Source organism: Cryptomeria japonica, unplaced genomic scaffold (genome assembly GCF_030272615.1).
Source record: "Cryptomeria japonica unplaced genomic scaffold, Sugi_1.0 HiC_scaffold_153, whole genome shotgun sequence".
NCBI lineage: Eukaryota > Viridiplantae > Streptophyta > Pinopsida > Cupressales > Cupressaceae > Cryptomeria > Cryptomeria japonica.
Genome location: NW_026728975.1, coordinates 217,501 through 234,285, shown reverse-complemented (window position 1 = coordinate 234,285; position 16,785 = coordinate 217,501). Strand labels below are relative to the sequence as shown.

General features: G+C 60.4%; 2 non-coding genes across 2 annotated transcripts; both read left to right on the top strand.

Moving 5' to 3' along the window:
* Nucleotides 1-8,636: 8,636 nt before the first annotated feature.
* Nucleotides 8,637-8,755, top strand: LOC131866723 (5S ribosomal RNA). The gene has a single exon (XR_009365323.1). It is a non-coding gene; the product is annotated as a 5S ribosomal RNA (ribosomal RNA).
* Nucleotides 8,756-14,803: 6,048 nt separating this feature from the next.
* Nucleotides 14,804-14,922, top strand: LOC131866722 (5S ribosomal RNA). Its single transcript, XR_009365322.1, has one exon. It is a non-coding gene; the product is annotated as a 5S ribosomal RNA (ribosomal RNA).
* The last annotated feature ends 1,863 nt before the right edge of the window (nt 14,923-16,785 follow it).

The window sequence follows — 16,785 nt, the reverse complement described above, 5'->3', positions numbered from 1 at the left end:
TTCCAAGGCGGCCGAGGAGCCTCACCGCATAGCAATCGGGGTGCGAGGCGAGGGATGCGGCGAGAAGGACCCAACGGCTAGACGGAAGAGGCTTCAGGGCCGCCTCGGAATGGTCCAAGCATCGGACGCGCTTGGGGCGACTACCAGTGACAACCCCTTATCCCGCGACGCGTCCGATACACAGATAGTTCCAAGGCGGCCGAGGAGCCTCACCGCATAGCAATCGGGGTGCGAGGCGAGGGATGCGGCGAGAAGGACCCAACGGCTAGACGGAAGAGGCTTCAGGGCCGCCTCGGAATGGTCCAAGCATCGGACGCGCTTGGGGCGACTACCAGTGACAACCCCTTATCCCGCGACGCGTCCGATACACAGATAGTTCCAAGGCGGCCGAGGAGCCTCACCGCATAGCAATCGGGGTGCGAGGCGAGGGATGCGGCGAGAAGGACCCAACGGCTAGACGGAAGAGGCTTCAGGGCCGCCTCGGAATGGTCCAAGCATCGGACGCGCTTGGGGCGACTACCAGTGACAACCCCTTATCCCGCGACGCGTCCGATACACAGATAGTTCCAAGGCGGCCGAGGAGCCTCACCGCATAGCAATCGGGGTGCGAGGCGAGGGATGCGGCGAGAAGGACCCAACGGCTAGACGGAAGAGGCTTCAGGGCCGCCTGGGAATGGTCCATGCATCGCACGCGCTTGGGGCGACTACCAGTGACAACCCCTTATCCCGCGACGCGTCCGATACACAGATAGTTCCAAGGCGGCCGAGGAGCCTCACCGCATAGCAATCGGGGTGCGAGGCGAGGGATGCGGCGAGAAGGACCCAACGGCTAGACGGAAGAGGCTTCAGGGCCGCCTCGGAATGGTCCAAGCATCGGACGCGCTTGGGGCGACTACCAGTGACAACCCCTTATCCCGCGACGCGTCCGATACACAGATAGTTCCAAGGCGGCCGAGGAGCCTCACCGCATAGCAATCGGGGTGCGAGTCGAGGGATGCGGCGAGAAGGACCCAACGGCTAGACGGAAGAGGCTTCAGGGCCGCCTCGGAATGGTCCAAGCATCGGACGCGCTTGGGGCGACTACCAGTGACAACCCCTTATCCCGCGATGCGTCTGATACACAGATAGTTCCAAGGCGGCCGAGGAGCCTCACCGCATAGCAATCGGGGTGCGAGGCAAGGGATGCGGCGAGAAGGACCCAACGGCTAGACGGAAGAGGCTTCAGGGCCGCCTCGGAATGGTCCAAGCATCGGACGCGCTTGGGGCGACTACCGTTGCCAACCCCTTATCCCGCGATGCGTCTGATACACAGATAGTTCCGAGGCGGCCGAGGAGCCTCACCGCATAGCAATCGGGTTGCGAGGCAGATTATTGGGAAGGGAACCCCCTGGGATGCGGCTCAAGCAGTGCCCAAAGGGACTGGAATGCGGAATCACATCGAGAGACCCAAATGCTATACGAGGGCTCAAATCGAATTATCGATTTGGCCACGACATGGACGCATCGGAACGACTACCTTTGCCGAACCACTCGCAATTGCATCCATACCGAAACCAATAGACATTTCCGTTAGAGCCCTCGCATAGCATTCGGGAATCTCGCATGCCCCTCTAAATCGACCAATGCTGGCGCTCAACGAAAATCCGAGCGCTACCACCGTTCGAGCGCCAGCATTGGTCGAGTTAGAGGGGCACGGGGGAGAATGCTCCAGTCAACACCTCCCCTATATAAGTTATTTGTCCGATTCTCGCACAACCGTAGTCTGCCTCGTCGAATCAAACAACGGTCCCAGATTCCGACTTCCGTTCCGTAGAGACCCAAAAGCTAGATGGAGGCTCGCAAGAAAGAGAGTCGGCGCATAGCAATCGGGTTTCTCGAACGTTTAGGGACCGAGCTCACTTGCGGATAGGGCAAAATCCGCCAAGCAACCCAAAAGCTAGACGGGGGCTCGAATCGAATCGCCTAGGCGGCCACAACAACGACGTGTTGGATCGACTACCAGTGCCAAACCATTCAGCAAGACTAGTCTGTGTCGAGGCCGGATAGAGATTCTCAGAGAGCGCCCGTATAGCATTTAGGAGACCTGCCGCGTCCCTCACACTCGACAAATGGTGGTGCACGTTTATAAATCCGAGCGATCCCAACCCTTTCAAGCACCAACATCGGTCGAGATAGAGGGGCACGGAGGGGGCTGCGTGAGACAACACAGTCCCCTATATAAGTTATTTGTCCGATTCTCACACATCCGAAGAATGGTCATCAAATCGGACAACAGCCCAAACTTCCGACTTCCGTCCCAGAAAGCCCAAGAGCTATCTAAAACGTTCATGGCCGGAACTCGATCGCGGCTATACCAGTCCGCCAAGCAACCCAAAAGCTAGACTGGAGCTCTAGTCGAATCACCTCTGTGGCCATTGCAAGGACGTGTTGGAGCGACTACCATTGCCGAACCATTCCGCAGGTCGAGTCCATACCAAGGCCGCATAGAGATTCACGATGAGCTCCTGCATAGCAATCAGGAGACTTGCCGTGTCCATCACAATCGATAAATCCTGGTGCAAGATTTTTGCATCCGAGCGCTCCAACCAGTCGAGCACCAGCATCAATCGACATAAACGGGCACGGGGGGAGGATGCTCGAGAACACTACCTCCCCTATATAAGTTATTTGTCCGATTCTCAAGCAGCCGAAGTCTGGTCATCGAATCGGGTCAAAGACCACAACTTCCGACTTTACCCACAATGCAAGTCATCGAATCGAACATCGGCCCCCGAGTCGGACTCCATGCGTATGTCAGGTCATCGGACCCAAATTCCGCCTTCCTGCGCATGGCGGGCCATCAATATCAACTCGGTCATCGGACCCAAACTCCGCCTTTCTGCGCATGGCACGCCTTCAAATCGGTCATCGGACCCAAATTCCGCCTTCCTGTGCATGGCGGGCCATCAACATCAACTCGGTCATCGGACCCAAATTCCGCCTTTCTGCGCATGGCACGCCATCAACTCGGTCATCGGACCCAAATTCCGCCTTCCTGCGCATGGCAGGTCATCGGACACAAATTCAGACCTCGCCAATATGCCTACGTATCGAATCGGTCATCGGACCCAACTTCCGACTTCATCCATACTGTAGGGTCTTTGAGGTTGGCGCGGTGCGCTCAACCCGGGGAGTCGACCCATCGAAGCATACACCTCCCCTATATAAGCTATTTGTCCGATTCCCACACCTGTGTAGTTTGCACCTCTGACCAGGACATCGACCCCAACTTCCGAACTCGACTGCAACGACGGCACCAGCGCCTTGGTGCGCACCTTGCGACGCACAGTCCCAACATTCGCCTTCCTGCACATGGCAGGTCATCGGACCCAAATTCCGACCTCGCGAGTATGCCTACATATCGAATCGGTCATCGGACACAACTTCCGACTTCATCCATACCGTAGGGTCTTTGAGGTTGGCGCGGTGCGCTCAACCCGGGGAGTCGACCCAACGAAGCATACACCTCCCCTATATAAGCTATTTGTCCGATTCCCACACCTGTGTAGTTTGCACCTCCGATCAGGACATCGACCCCAACTTCCGAACTCGCCTGCAACGACCGAACCAGCGCCTTGGTGCGCACCTTGCAACGCACAGTGCCAACATTCGCCTTCCTGCACATGGCAGGTCATCGGACCCAAATTCCGACCTCGCGAGTATGCCTACATATCGAATCGGTCATCGGACCCAACTTCCGACTTCATCCATACCGTAGGGTCTTTGAGGTTGGCGCGGTGCGCTCAACCCGGGGAGTCGACCCAACGAAGCATACACCTCCCCTATATAAGCTATTTGTCCGATTCCCACACCTGTGTAGCTTGCACCTCCGATCAGGACATCGACCCCAACTTCCGAACTCGACTAAAAAGACCGCACCAGCACCTTGGTGTGCACCTTGCAACGCACAGTGCCAACATTCGCCTTCCTGCACATGGCAGGTCATCGGACCCAAATTCCGACCTCATGAGCATACCTACTAATCGAATCGGTCATCGGACCCAACTTCCGACTTCATCCATACCGTAGGGTCTTTGAGGTTGGCGCGGTGCGCTCAACCTGGGGAGTCGACCCATCGAAGCATACACCTCCCCTATATAAGCTATTTGTCCGATTCCGACACCTGTGTAGTTTGCACCTCCGCTCAGGACATCGACCCCAACTTCCGAACTCGCCTGCAACGACCGAACCAGCGCCTTGGTGCGCACCAAAAGTGCGCACTTTTGGAGGGCACTTTTGTGCGCTCCAAAGGTGCGCACTTTTGGAGGGCACTTTTGTGCGCTCCAAAGGTGCGCACTTTTGGAGGGCACTTTTTGGAGGGCACTTTTGTGCGCTCCAAAGGTGCGCACTTTTGGAGGGCACTTTTTGGAGGGCACTTTTCTGCGCTCCAAAGGTGCGCACTTTTGGAGGGCACTTTTTGGAGGGCACTTTTCTGCGCTCCAAAGGTGCGCACTTTTGGAGGGCACTTTTTGGAGGGCACTTTTCTGCGCTCCAAAGGTGCGCACTTTTGGAGGGCACTTTTTGGAGGGCACTTTTCTGCGCTCCAAAGGTGCGCACTTTTGGAGGGCACTTTTGTGCACTCCAAAGGTGCACACTTTTGGAGGGCACTTTTTGGAGGGCACTTTTCTGCACTCCAAAGGTGCGCACTTTTGGAGGGCACTTTTTGGAGGGCACTTTTGTGCACTCCAAAGGTGCGCACTTTTGGAGGGCACTTTTTGGAGGGCACTTTTGTGCGCTCCAAAGGTGCGCACTTTTGGAGGGCACTTTTTGGAGGGCACTTTTGTGCGCTCCAAAGGTGCGCACTTTTGGAGGGCACTTTTGTGCACTCCAAAGGTGCGCACTTTTGGAGGGCACTTTTCCTGCGCTCCAAAGGTGCACACCTAGGTGAGCACCTTCGACCACACCTTGTAGCACACCAAACTCTGACTTTCGACTTCATCCGCAATGCAGGGTCTTTGAGGTTGGCGCAATGCGCACAACCAGGGGAGTCGACCCATCAAACCCAACACCTCCCCTATATAAGCTATTTGTCTGATTCTCATACATGCGTAGCCTGCAGGAGCAATTAGGACATCGACCCCAACTTTCGGCTTCTAAACGAAAACAAGGTCTTTGAGGTTGGTGTAATGCGAACAACTAGGGGAGTCAACCCATCAAACCCAACACCTCCCCTATATAAGCTATTTGTCTGATTCTCATACATGTGTAGTCTACAGGAGCAATTAGGACATCGACCCCAACTTTTGACTTCTTAACGAAAACAAGGTCTTTGAGGTTGACGTAATGCGCACAACCAGGGGAGTCGACCCATCAAACCCAACACCTCCCCTATATAAGCTATTTGTCCGATTCTCATACATGTGTAGCCTACAGGAGCCATTAGGACATTGACCCCAACTTTTGACTTCTTAACGAAAACAAGGTCTTTGAGGTTGGCGTAATGCGCACAACCAAGGGAGTTGACCCATCAAACCCAACACCTCCCCTATATAAGCTATTTGTCTGATTCTCATACATGTGTAGCCTGCAACAACGATTAGGACATCCACCCCAACTTCTGAATTCGTCTGCGTTGACCGCACCAAAGGTGCACGCCTTGGTGCTCACCAAAATCCGACTTCCGACTTCTTCTGCTATGCGGGGTCTTTGAGGTTGGCGCAGTGCGCACAACCAGGGGAGTCAACCCACCGAATGCAACACCTCCCCTATATAAGCTATTTGTCTGATTCTCATACATGCGTAGACTGCAGCAATGATTAGGACATCCACCCCAACTTTTGACTTCTTAAACAAGACAGGGTCTTTGAAGTTGGTGCAGTGCACACAACCAGGGGAGTCGACCCATCAAACGCAACACCTCCCCTATATAAAGCTATTTGTCCGATTCTCATACGTGTAGTCTGCAGCAGCGATTAGGACATCGACCCCAACTTCCGAATTCGTTTGCATTGACCGCACCAAAGGTGCACGCCTTGGTGTGCACCTTGGAGTGCACTTTGGTGCTCACCTCGGTGCACACTTTGGTGTGCACCTCGGTGTGCACCAAAGGTGCGCACCTTGGAGCGCACCAAAGGTGTACACTTTGGAGCGCACCACATAGGGTCTTTGAGAGGTTGGCGCAGTGCGCACACCAAGGTGGGTGTTGAGGTGCGTGCCGAGGTGGGTGGGTGCTAGGGTGCGCTCCATGGTGGGTGCCAGGGTGGGTGCGTGCTAGGGTGGATTCCAAAGAGGGTCATAGGGTGGGTGCCAAGGTGGGTTGGTGATATAGTGGGTTCAAAGGTGGGTACTAGGGTGGGTTCCAAGGTGGGTCACAAGTTGGGTGCCAGGATGCGTGGGTGTTAGGTTGGGTGCCAAGGTGGGCTCCTGCGTGGGTGGGTGCTAGGGTGGGTTTCAAGGTGGACGCGAGGGCGGGTGCCAAGGTGGGTAACAAGTTGGGTGTTAGGATGGGTGAGTGCTAGAGTGGGTGCCAAGGTGGGTGGGTGCTAAGGTGGATGCCAAGGTGGTTCACAGGGTGGGTGGGTTCTAGGGTGAGTTCCAAGGTGGGTCACAGGTTTAGTGCTAGGGTGCGTGTCAAGGCGGGTGTCGAGGTGCCTGGGTGCTAGGGTGTGGATGCCAATGTGGGTCATAGGGTGGGTACTAGGGTGGGCTGCAATGTGGGTGCCAAGGTGGGTAACATGCTCGGTTGGTTCTAAATTGGGTGTCAGGGTGGGTGTGCACCCACCTTGCCCGAGGTGGGTGCCAAGGTGCCAGTGTGGGTGGGTGCTAAGGTGGATGCCAAGGTGGGTGAGAAGGTGGGTGATAGGTTGAGTGGTAGGATGGGTGGGTGCCAAGATGGGTCACAGGGTGGGTGCAAGGGTGGGTAGGTGCTAGGGTTGGTGTCAGGGTGGGTGGGTGCTAGGTTGGGTTCCAAGGTGGGTGCGAGGGTGAGTGTCAAGGTGGGTCACAGGTTAGGTGCTAGGATGGGTGAGTGCTAGGGTGCAAAGGTGCCAGGGTGGGTGCTAGGATGGGTCGATGCTAGGGTGAGTGGCAAGGTGGGTCCACAAGTGTCAAGGTGGGTGCCGAGGTGGGTGCCAACTTGGGTTCCAAGGTGGGTGCCAAGTGGGCGACTGCTATGGTGGATGCCAAGGTGGGTCACGGGGTGGGTGCCAAGTTGCTAGGTTGTGTTCCAAGGTGGGTGCCAACGTGGCTGCTAGGGTGCGTGGGTTAAAGGGTGTGTCACAACGTGGGTGCCAGGATGGGTGCGCACCCACACTGGCCAAGACGGGTGCAAGGTTGGGTTCCAAGCCCGGTCACAGGCTGGGTGCTAGGATGGGTGGGTGCCAAGGTGGGCACCAGGGTGGGTGCACCCACCCTGGCCAAGGTGGGTCACGGGGTGGGTCCTAGGGTGGGTAACAGGGTGGGTACTAAGGTGCGTGCCAAGGTGGGTCATGGGGTGGGTGCCAAGGTGGGCACCAGGGTGGGTGTGCACCAACCCTAGCCAGGGTAGGTCACGGGGTGGTTGTCGGGGTGGGCGTCAAGGAGCCAAGGTGGGTGGCAAGTAGCCAAGTTGCGTGCCAAGGTGGGTGTCGGGGTGGGTGCCAAGGATCCAAGGTGGGTGCCAAGGAACCAAGGTGGGTGTCTGGGTGGGTGCCGAGGTGGGAGCCAGGGTGGGTCCCAAGGTGAGTGCAAAGGTGGGTGCCAGGGTCAAGGTGAGTGCCAATGTGGGTTCCAAGGTGCCAGGGTCAGGGTGAGTGCCAATGTGGGTTCAAAGGTGCTAAGTTGGGTGCGAGGTTGGGTGCGAGGGTGGGTGGGTGCCAAGGTGTGCTAGGTGGAAGCCCGGGTGGGTCGGCATCCCATGGGTGTCGAGTTGGGTGCCTGATGGGTGCTTCTTGTCAAGTTTTAGTCGTCGGGACTCATTTCGAGCCTTAGAGGTCGTTTCTTGTCCGGTTGCCCTGTCTTCGACCTGGGAACCCAATTTTGGTCCTCGGGTCCCATTTTTTTTTGTCTCGCATCCCACTTTTGGCCTGTGGCCTTTTCGGGGTCGATTCTCGTTTTGGGCATCAGAGCATGTTTCTTCTCCTAAAACCCAATATTTGTTTATTAAGTCTCGGAACACATTTTTGTTCTCGTGGACCCATCATGGGTCTTGGAACGCATTTGTGGTCCTTGGGTCCCATTTTGCATCCCGAAACTTGTGTTTTGGTGCTTGATCCCTATTTTGGGTGCCCACCTTGCACCAAGTGCGCACCCGGGGCAAACCGAGCGCCTTGGTGCACCGGGGCAAGATCGAGCGTGCACCCGAGGCGCCCCGAACATGCACCAAGGTGCACTCGGCCCACATGTGAGCGCAGGTCGTTGCGCCCGAGGTGGTGTGTGGGCACCGCGTTGCAGACGGGACACTGCACGCACACGACGCCCCGTCCAGGTGCACGCACGTAGGCCGGGCCGGGTGCACACCCGACGCCCTAGCAAGGTGCGCGCACCCGGGCAGGGCTCACACTTGGCGAACGGGGCGCACTTCGCGAGGGAGGGTGTGCACCTCGACGGGGGTGGGTGGCCGGGGTGGATTCGCACGTGGGTCGCGGTTTGCTAAGTACACACTGCGACAAGCTCATAACGGGTGCGATCATACCAGCGTTAGTGCACCGGATCCCATCAGAACTCCGCAGTTAAGCGCGCTTGGGCCGGAGTAGTACTGGGATGGGTGACCTCCCGGGAAGTCCCGGTGTTGCACCCTTTTTTAGTTTTTCGCCGGGCGTCGCAATGCTATTTGAATAAACCTTTTGCCCGTTTGCGTTCTCGTCGGGGCCGGGCCGGGCCGGGGTGCGCTGCCCGCACTACCGCGCGCGCGGGGGCGACACCGAGCGCGCACCCGAGGCGCCCCGAGCACACAGGCCACGGTGCAACCCGGGCGTTGTGCGCGCACCCCGGTGCGCCCGAGGTGCTGCGCGCGCACCCAGGTGAAATCGGTGTGCACCTCGGCCAGTGCGCGCTCGGTCGAGTCGCGCACGTTGGCCAAGGTGCACGGTGATGTTTCTTACTCTAAGGTTCCGCACCAGACGCCCGGGACAGGTGAGCGAAGCTGGGCGGGGCCGGGTGCGCGGCCGGGGCAGGTGCACGCAGCTGGAGAGAGCTTTGGAGCACACCAGAGGTGCGCACCTTGGAGCACACTTCGGAGCGCACCAATGATGCGCTCCATTCAAAAGTTTCCTGAAAAGGCAAAAAAAGTTGAGATTATAGAATTTCCCACTTGAGAGATTGTAAAAAAAAAAAATTTAAAATGAAGGAAACGCGGGTGCCAAGGTGTGCGCGCCCGGGTGCGCAGCCCAGCCAAGGTGTGCGCACCAAGGCGCCCACCCTGGCGAAGGTGCACGCAAGGTGCGCACCCGAGGCAAACCGGACAATTAACCCAACTTTCGACTTCGCGCGCACCTGCGCACCTTGGAGCGCACTTCGGAGCGCTCCTTGGTGCGCACCAATCTTGGGCACCTCGGAGTGCACCATGGCGCCCACCAAGGTGCGCACCCGGGGCAAACCGAGCTCCGACTTCGTGCGCACCTTGGAGCGCACGAAAGGTGCGCACCATGGCGCCCACCAAGGTGCGCAGCCCAGCCAAGGCGTGCGCATCAAGGTGCGCACCCTGGCGAAGGTGCGCACCCGGGGCAAACCGAGCTCCGACTTCGTGCGCACCTTGGAGCGCACAAAGGGTGCGCAACCCAGCCAAGGTGTGCGCACCCCGGGCAAACCGAGCTCCGAATCGTGCGCACCTTGGAGCACACTTCGGAGCCCTCCTTGGTGCGCACCGATGTTGCGCACCTCGGAGCGCACCCGGGGAAAACAATGCAATTAACCCGACTTTCGACTTCGTGGGCACCTCGGAGCGCTCTCGGGTTCGCACCTCGGAGCACACCGAGGTGCGCACCTTTGATGCGCTGCCTTCACCAATTTCCAGAAAAGGCAAGAAAACATTGAGAAGGTGTGCGCACCGAGGTGCCCACCCTGGCGAAGGTGCACGCGAGGTGCGCACCCGGGGCAAACCGGGCTCCGACTTCGTGCACGCCATGCTGCGCACCTTGGAGGGCCATGGTGCGCACCTTGGAGCACACTTCGGAGCGCTCAATGGTGCCCAACCCAGCCAAGGTGCCCACCGCGGCGAAGGTGCACGCGAGGTGCGCACCCGGGGTAAACCGGGCTCCGACTTCGTGCACGCCGCACCTTGGAGCACACTTCGGAGCGCTCCTTGGTGCGCACCAGGGCGCGCAACCCAGCCGAGGTGCCCACCCCGGCGAAGGTGCACGCGGGGTGCGCACCCGGGGCAAACCGGGCTCCGACTTCGTGCACGCCATGGTGCCCACCGCGGCGAAGGTGCACGCGAGGTGCGCACCCGGGGCAAACCGGGCTCCGACTTCGTGCACGCCGCACCTTGGAGCACACTTCGGAGCGCTCCTTGGTGCGCACCAGGGCGCGCAACCCAGCCGAGGTGCCCACCCCAGCGAAGGTGCACGCGAGGTGCGCACCCGGGGCAAACCGGGCTCCGACTTCGTGCACGCCGCACCTTGGAGCACACTTCGGAGCGCTCCTTGGTGCGCACCAGGGCGCGCAACCCAGCCGAGGTGCCCACCCCGGCGAAGGTGCACGCGAGGTGCGCACCCGGGGCAAACCGGGCTCCGACTTCGTGCACGCCATGGTGCCCACCGCGGCGAAGGTGCACGCGAGGTGCGCACCCGGGGCAAACCGGGCTCCGACTTCGTGCACGCCGCACCTTGGAGCACACTTCGGAGCGCTCCTTGGTGCGCACCATGGTGCCCACCAGGGCGCGCAACCCCGCCGAAGGTGCACGCGAGGTGCGCACCCGGGGCAAACCGGGCTCCGACTTCGTGCACGCCGCACCTTGGAGCACACTTCGGAGCGCTCCTTGGTGCGCACCAGGGCGCGCAACCCCGCCGAAGGTGCACGCGAGGTGCGCACCCGGGGCAAACCGGGCTCCGACTTCGTGCACGCCATGGTGCGCACCAGGGTGCCCACCGCGGCGAAGGTGCGCACCCGGGGCAAACCGGGCTCCGACTTCGTGCACGCCGCACCTTGGAGCACACTTCGGAGCGCTCCTTGGTGCGCACCAGGGCGCGCAACCCAGCCGAGGTGCCCACCCCGGCGAAGGTGCACGCGAGGTGCGCACCCGGGGCAAACCGGGCTCCGACTTCGTGCACGCCATGGTGCCCACCGCGGCGAAGGTGCGCACCCGGGGCAAACCGGGCTAGGACTTCGTGCACGCCGCACCTTGGAGCACACTTTGGAGCGCTCCTTGGTGCGCACCATGGTGCCCACCAGGCCGCGCAACCCAGCCAAGGTGTGCGCACCAAGGTGCACGCGAGGTGCGCACCCGGGGCAAACCGGGGTCCGGCTTCGTGCACGCCGCACCTTGGAGCACACATCGGGGCGCTCCCGGGTTCGCACCGGCGTTGCGCACCGTGGTGGGCACCTCGGAGCGCACCGTGGTGGGCACCTCGGAGCACACCAAGGTGGGCAGCGAGGTGCGCACCTTTGATGCGATGCCTTCACTAATTTCCATAAAAGGCAAAAAAAAACGAGATTTTAAAATTTCCGTTTTGAAAGATAGTGAGAAAAAGGGAATGCTGGTGCCATCTTGAGCCCGCCCTGGTGCGCAGCCCAGCCAAGGTGTGCGCACCAAGGTGCCCACCCTGGCGAAGGTGCGCGCCCGGGCAATTAACCCAACTTCCAACTTCGCGCGCGCCAGGGTGGGAGCGCACCCAACAACCGGGCCTGGGAAGAGCCAATGCGAGAAACCCCACCAAACGCTCTGACAAAAAAAGAGGGGGCGCTCCAGTAACCCCGCTTCGGAGCGCACCCTGGGCAAACCCAGCCAGGGTGCCCACCCCGGCCAAGGTGCAGGCGAGGTGCGCACCCGGGGCAAACCGGGCTCCGACAACGTGCACGCCGCACCTTGGAGCACACTTCGTAGCGCTCCCGGGTGCGCACCTCAGAGCACACCAAGGTGGGCAGCGAGGTGCGCACCTTTGATGCGCTGCCTTCACTAATTTCCAGAAAAGGCAAAAAAAAGAGGAGATTTTAAAATTTCCGTTTTGAAAGATAGTGAAAAAAACGGAACGCGGGTGCCATCTTGAGCCCGCCCTGGTGCACAGCCCAGGTAAGGTGCCCACCCTGGCAAAGGTGCGCACCCGGGCAATTAACCCTACTTCCGACTTCGTGCGCGCCAGGGTGGCAACCGGGCCTGGGAAGAGCCAATGCGAGAAACCCCACCAAACGCTCCGACAAAAAAAGAGGCGGCGCTCCAATAACCCCGCTTCGGAGCGCAGCCGGGGCAAACCCAGCCAAGGTGCCCACCCCGACGAAGGTGCACGCGAGGTGCGCACCCGGGGCAAACCGGGCTCCGACAACGTGCACGCAGCACCTTGGAGCACACTTCGAAGCACTCCCGGGTGCCCACCGGCGTTGCGCACCGTGGTGGGCAGCGAGGTGCGCACCTTTGATGCGCTGCCTTCACTAATTTCCAGAAAAGGCAAAAAAAAATGAGATTTTAAAATTTCCGTTTTGAAAGATAGTGAAAAAAACGGAACGCGGGTGCCATCTTGAGCCCGCCCTGGTGCGCAGCCCAGGCAAGGCATGCGCACCAAGGTGCCCACCCGCGGTGCACGCCCGGGGCAAACCGGGCTCCGACTTCGTGCAGGCCGCACCTTGGAGCACACTTCGGAGCGCTCCTTGGTGCGCACCATGGTGCCCACCAGGGCGCACCCGGGGCAAACCGGGCTCCGACTTCGTGCACGCCGCACCTTGGAGCACACATCGGAGCGCTCCCAGGTTCGCACCAGCGTTGCGCACCTTTGATGCGCTGCCTTCACTAATTTCCAGAAAAGGCAAAAAAAAACGATATTTTAAAATTTCCGTTCTGAAAGATAGTGAAAAAAACGGAACGCGGGTGCCATCTTGAGCCCTTCCTGGTGCGCAGCCCAGGCAAGTTGTGCGCACCAAGGTGCCCACCCTGGCGGAGGTGCGCGCCCGGGGCAAACCGGGCTCCGACTTCGTGCACTGCATGGTGCCCACCAAGGCGCGCAACCCAGCCAAGGTGCCCACCGCAGCGAAGGTGCACGCGAGGTGCGCACCCGAGGTGCACACCCGGGGCAAACCGAGCTCCGACTTCGTGCACGCCGCACCTTGGAGCACACTTCAGAGCGCTCCTTGGTGCGCACCAGGGCGCGCAACCCAGCCAAGGTGCTCACCCCGGCGAAGGTGCACGCGAGGTGCGCACCCGGGGCAAGCCGGGCTCGGACTTCGTGCACGCCGCACCTTGGAGCACACATCGGAGCGCTCCCGGGTTCGCACCAGCATTGCGCACCTTTGATGCGCTGCCTTCACTAATTTCCAGAAAAGGCAAAAAAAAAAAAAAAACGAGATTTTAAAATTTCCGTTTTGAAAGATAGTGAAAAAAACGGAACGCGGGTGCCATCTTGAGCCCGCCCTGGTGTGCAGCCCAGGCAAGTTGTGCGCACCAAGGCACCCACCCTGGCCAAGGTGGGTCACGGGGTGGGTCCTAGGGTGGGTAACGGGGTGGGTACTAAGGTGCGTGCCAAGGTGGGTCATGGGGTGGGTGCCAAGGTGGGCACCAGGGTGGGTGTGCACCAACCCTAGCCAGGGTAGGTCACGGGGTGGTTGTCGGGGTGGGCGTCAAGGAGCCAAGGTGGGTGGCAAGTAGCCAAGTTGCGTGCCAAGGTGGGTGTCGGGGTGGGTGCCAAGGATCCAAGGTGGGTGCCAAGGAACCAAGGTGGGTGTCTGGGTGGGTGCCGAGGTGGGAGCCAGGGTGGGTCCCAAGGTGAGTGCAAAGGTGGGTGCCAGGGTCAAGGTGAGTGCCAATGTGGGTTCCAAGGTGCCAGGGTCAGGGTGAGTGCCAATGTGGGTTCAAAGGTGCTAAGTTGGGTGCGAGGTTGGGTGCGAGGGTGGGTGGGTGCCAAGGTGTGCTAGGTGGAAGCCCGGGTGGGTCGGCATCCCATGGGTGTCGAGTTGGGTGCCTGATGGGTGCTTCTTGTCAAGTTTTAGTCGTCGGGACTCATTTCGAGCCTTAGAGGTCGTTTCTTGTCCGGTTGCCCTGTCTTCGACCTGGGAACCCAATTTTGGTCCTCGGGTCCCATTTTTTTTTGTCTCGCATCCCACTTTTGGCCTGTGGCCTTTTCGGGGTCGATTCTCGTTTTGGGCATCAGAGCATGTTTCTTCTCCTAAAACCCAATATTTGTTTATTAAGTCTCGGAACACATTTTTGTTCTCGTGGACCCATCATGGGTCTTGGAACGCATTTGTGGTCCTTGGGTCCCATTTTGCATCCCGAAACTTGTGTTTTGGTGCTTGATCCCTATTTTGGGTGCCCACCTTGCACCAAGTGCGCACCCGGGGCAAACCGAGCGCCTTGGTGCACCGGGGCAAGATCGAGCGTGCACCCGAGGCGCCCCGAACATGCACCAAGGTGCACTCGGCCCACATGTGAGCGCAGGTCGTTGCGCCCGAGGTGGTGTGTGGGCACCGCGTTGCAGACGGGACACTGCACGCACACGACGCCCCGTCCAGGTGCACGCACGTAGGCCGGGCCGGGTGCACACCCGACGCCCTAGCAAGGTGCGCGCACCCGGGCAGGGCTCACACTTGGCGAACGGGGCGCACTTCGCGAGGGAGGGTGTGCACCTCGACGGGGGTGGGTGGCCGGGGTGGATTCGCACGTGGGTCGCGGTTTGCTAAGTACACACTGCGACAAGCTCATAACGGGTGCGATCATACCAGCGTTAGTGCACCGGATCCCATCAGAACTCCGCAGTTAAGCGCGCTTGGGCCGGAGTAGTACTGGGATGGGTGACCTCCCGGGAAGTCCCGGTGTTGCACCCTTTTTTAGTTTTTCGCCGGGCGTCGCAATGCTATTTGAATAAACCTTTTGCCCGTTTGCGTTCTCGTCGGGGCCGGGCCGGGCCGGGGTGCGCTGCCCGCACTACCGCGCGCGCGGGGGCGACACCGAGCGCGCACCCGAGGCGCCCCGAGCACACAGGCCACGGTGCAACCCGGGCGTTGTGCGCGCACCCCGGTGCGCCCGAGGTGCTGCGCGCGCACCCAGGTGAAATCGGTGTGCACCTCGGCCAGTGCGCGCTCGGTCGAGTCGCGCACGTTGGCCAAGGTGCACGGTGATGTTTCTTACTCTAAGGTTCCGCACCAGACGCCCGGGACAGGTGAGCGAAGCTGGGCGGGGCCGGGTGCGCGGCCGGGGCAGGTGCACGCAGCTAGAGAGAGCTTTGGAGCACACCAGAGGTGCGCACCTTGGAGCACACTTCGGAGCGCACCAATGATGCGCTCCATTCAAAAGTTTCCTGAAAAGGCAAAAAAAGTTGAGATTATAGAATTTCCCACTTGAGAGATTGTAAAAAAAAAAAATTTAAAATGAAGGAAACGCGGGTGCCAAGGTGTGCGCGCCCGGGTGCGCAGCCCAGCCAAGGTGTGCGCACCAAGGCGCCCACCCTGGCGAAGGTGCACGCAAGGTGCGCACCCGAGGCAAACCGGACAATTAACCCAACTTTCGACTTCGCGCGCACCTGCGCACCTTGGAGCGCACTTCGGAGCGCTCCTTGGTGCGCACCAATCTTGGGCACCTCGGAGTGCACCATGGCGCCCACCAAGGTGCGCACCCGGGGCAAACCGAGCTCCGACTTCGTGCGCACCTTGGAGCGCACGAAAGGTGCGCACCATGGCGCCCACCAAGGTGCGCAGCCCAGCCAAGGCGTGCGCATCAAGGTGCGCACCCTGGCGAAGGTGCGCACCCGGGGCAAACCGAGCTCCGACTTCGTGCGCACCTTGGAGCGCACAAAGGGTGCGCAACCCAGCCAAGGTGTGCGCACCCCGGGCAAACCGAGCTCCGAATCGTGCGCACCTTGGAGCACACTTCGGAGCCCTCCTTGGTGCGCACCGATGTTGCGCACCTCGGAGCGCACCCGGGGAAAACAATGCAATTAACCCGACTTTCGACTTCGTGGGCACCTCGGAGCGCTCTCGGGTTCGCACCTCGGAGCACACCGAGGTGCGCACCTTTGATGCGCTGCCTTCACCAATTTCCAGAAAAGGCAAGAAAACATTGAGAAGGTGTGCGCACCGAGGTGCCCACCCTGGCGAAGGTGCACGCGAGGTGCGCACCCGGGGCAAACCGGGCTCCGACTTCGTGCACGCCATGCTGCGCACCTTGGAGGGCCATGGTGCGCACCTTGGAGCACACTTCGGAGCGCTCAATGGTGCCCAACCCAGCCAAGGTGCCCACCGCGGCGAAGGTGCACGCGAGGTGCGCACCCGGGGCAAACCGGGCTCCGACTTCGTGCACGCCGCACCTTGGAGCACACTTCGGAGCGCTCCTTGGTGCGCACCAGGGCGCGCAACCCAGCCGAGGTGCCCACCCCGGCGAAGGTGCACGCGGGGTGCGCACCCGGGGCAAACCGGGCTCCGACTTCGTGCACGCCATGGTGCCCACCGCGCCAAGGTGCACGCGAGGTGCGCACCCGGGGCAAACCGGGCTCCGACTTCGTGCACGCCGCACCTTGGAGCACACTTCGGAGCGCTCCTTGGTGCGCACCAGGGCGCGCAACCCAGCCGAGGTGCCCACCCCGGCGAAGGTGCACGCGAGGTGCGCACCCGGGGCAAACCGGGCTCCGACTTCGTGCACGCCATGGTGCCCACCGCGGCGAAGGTGCACGCGAGGTGCGCACCCGGGGCAAA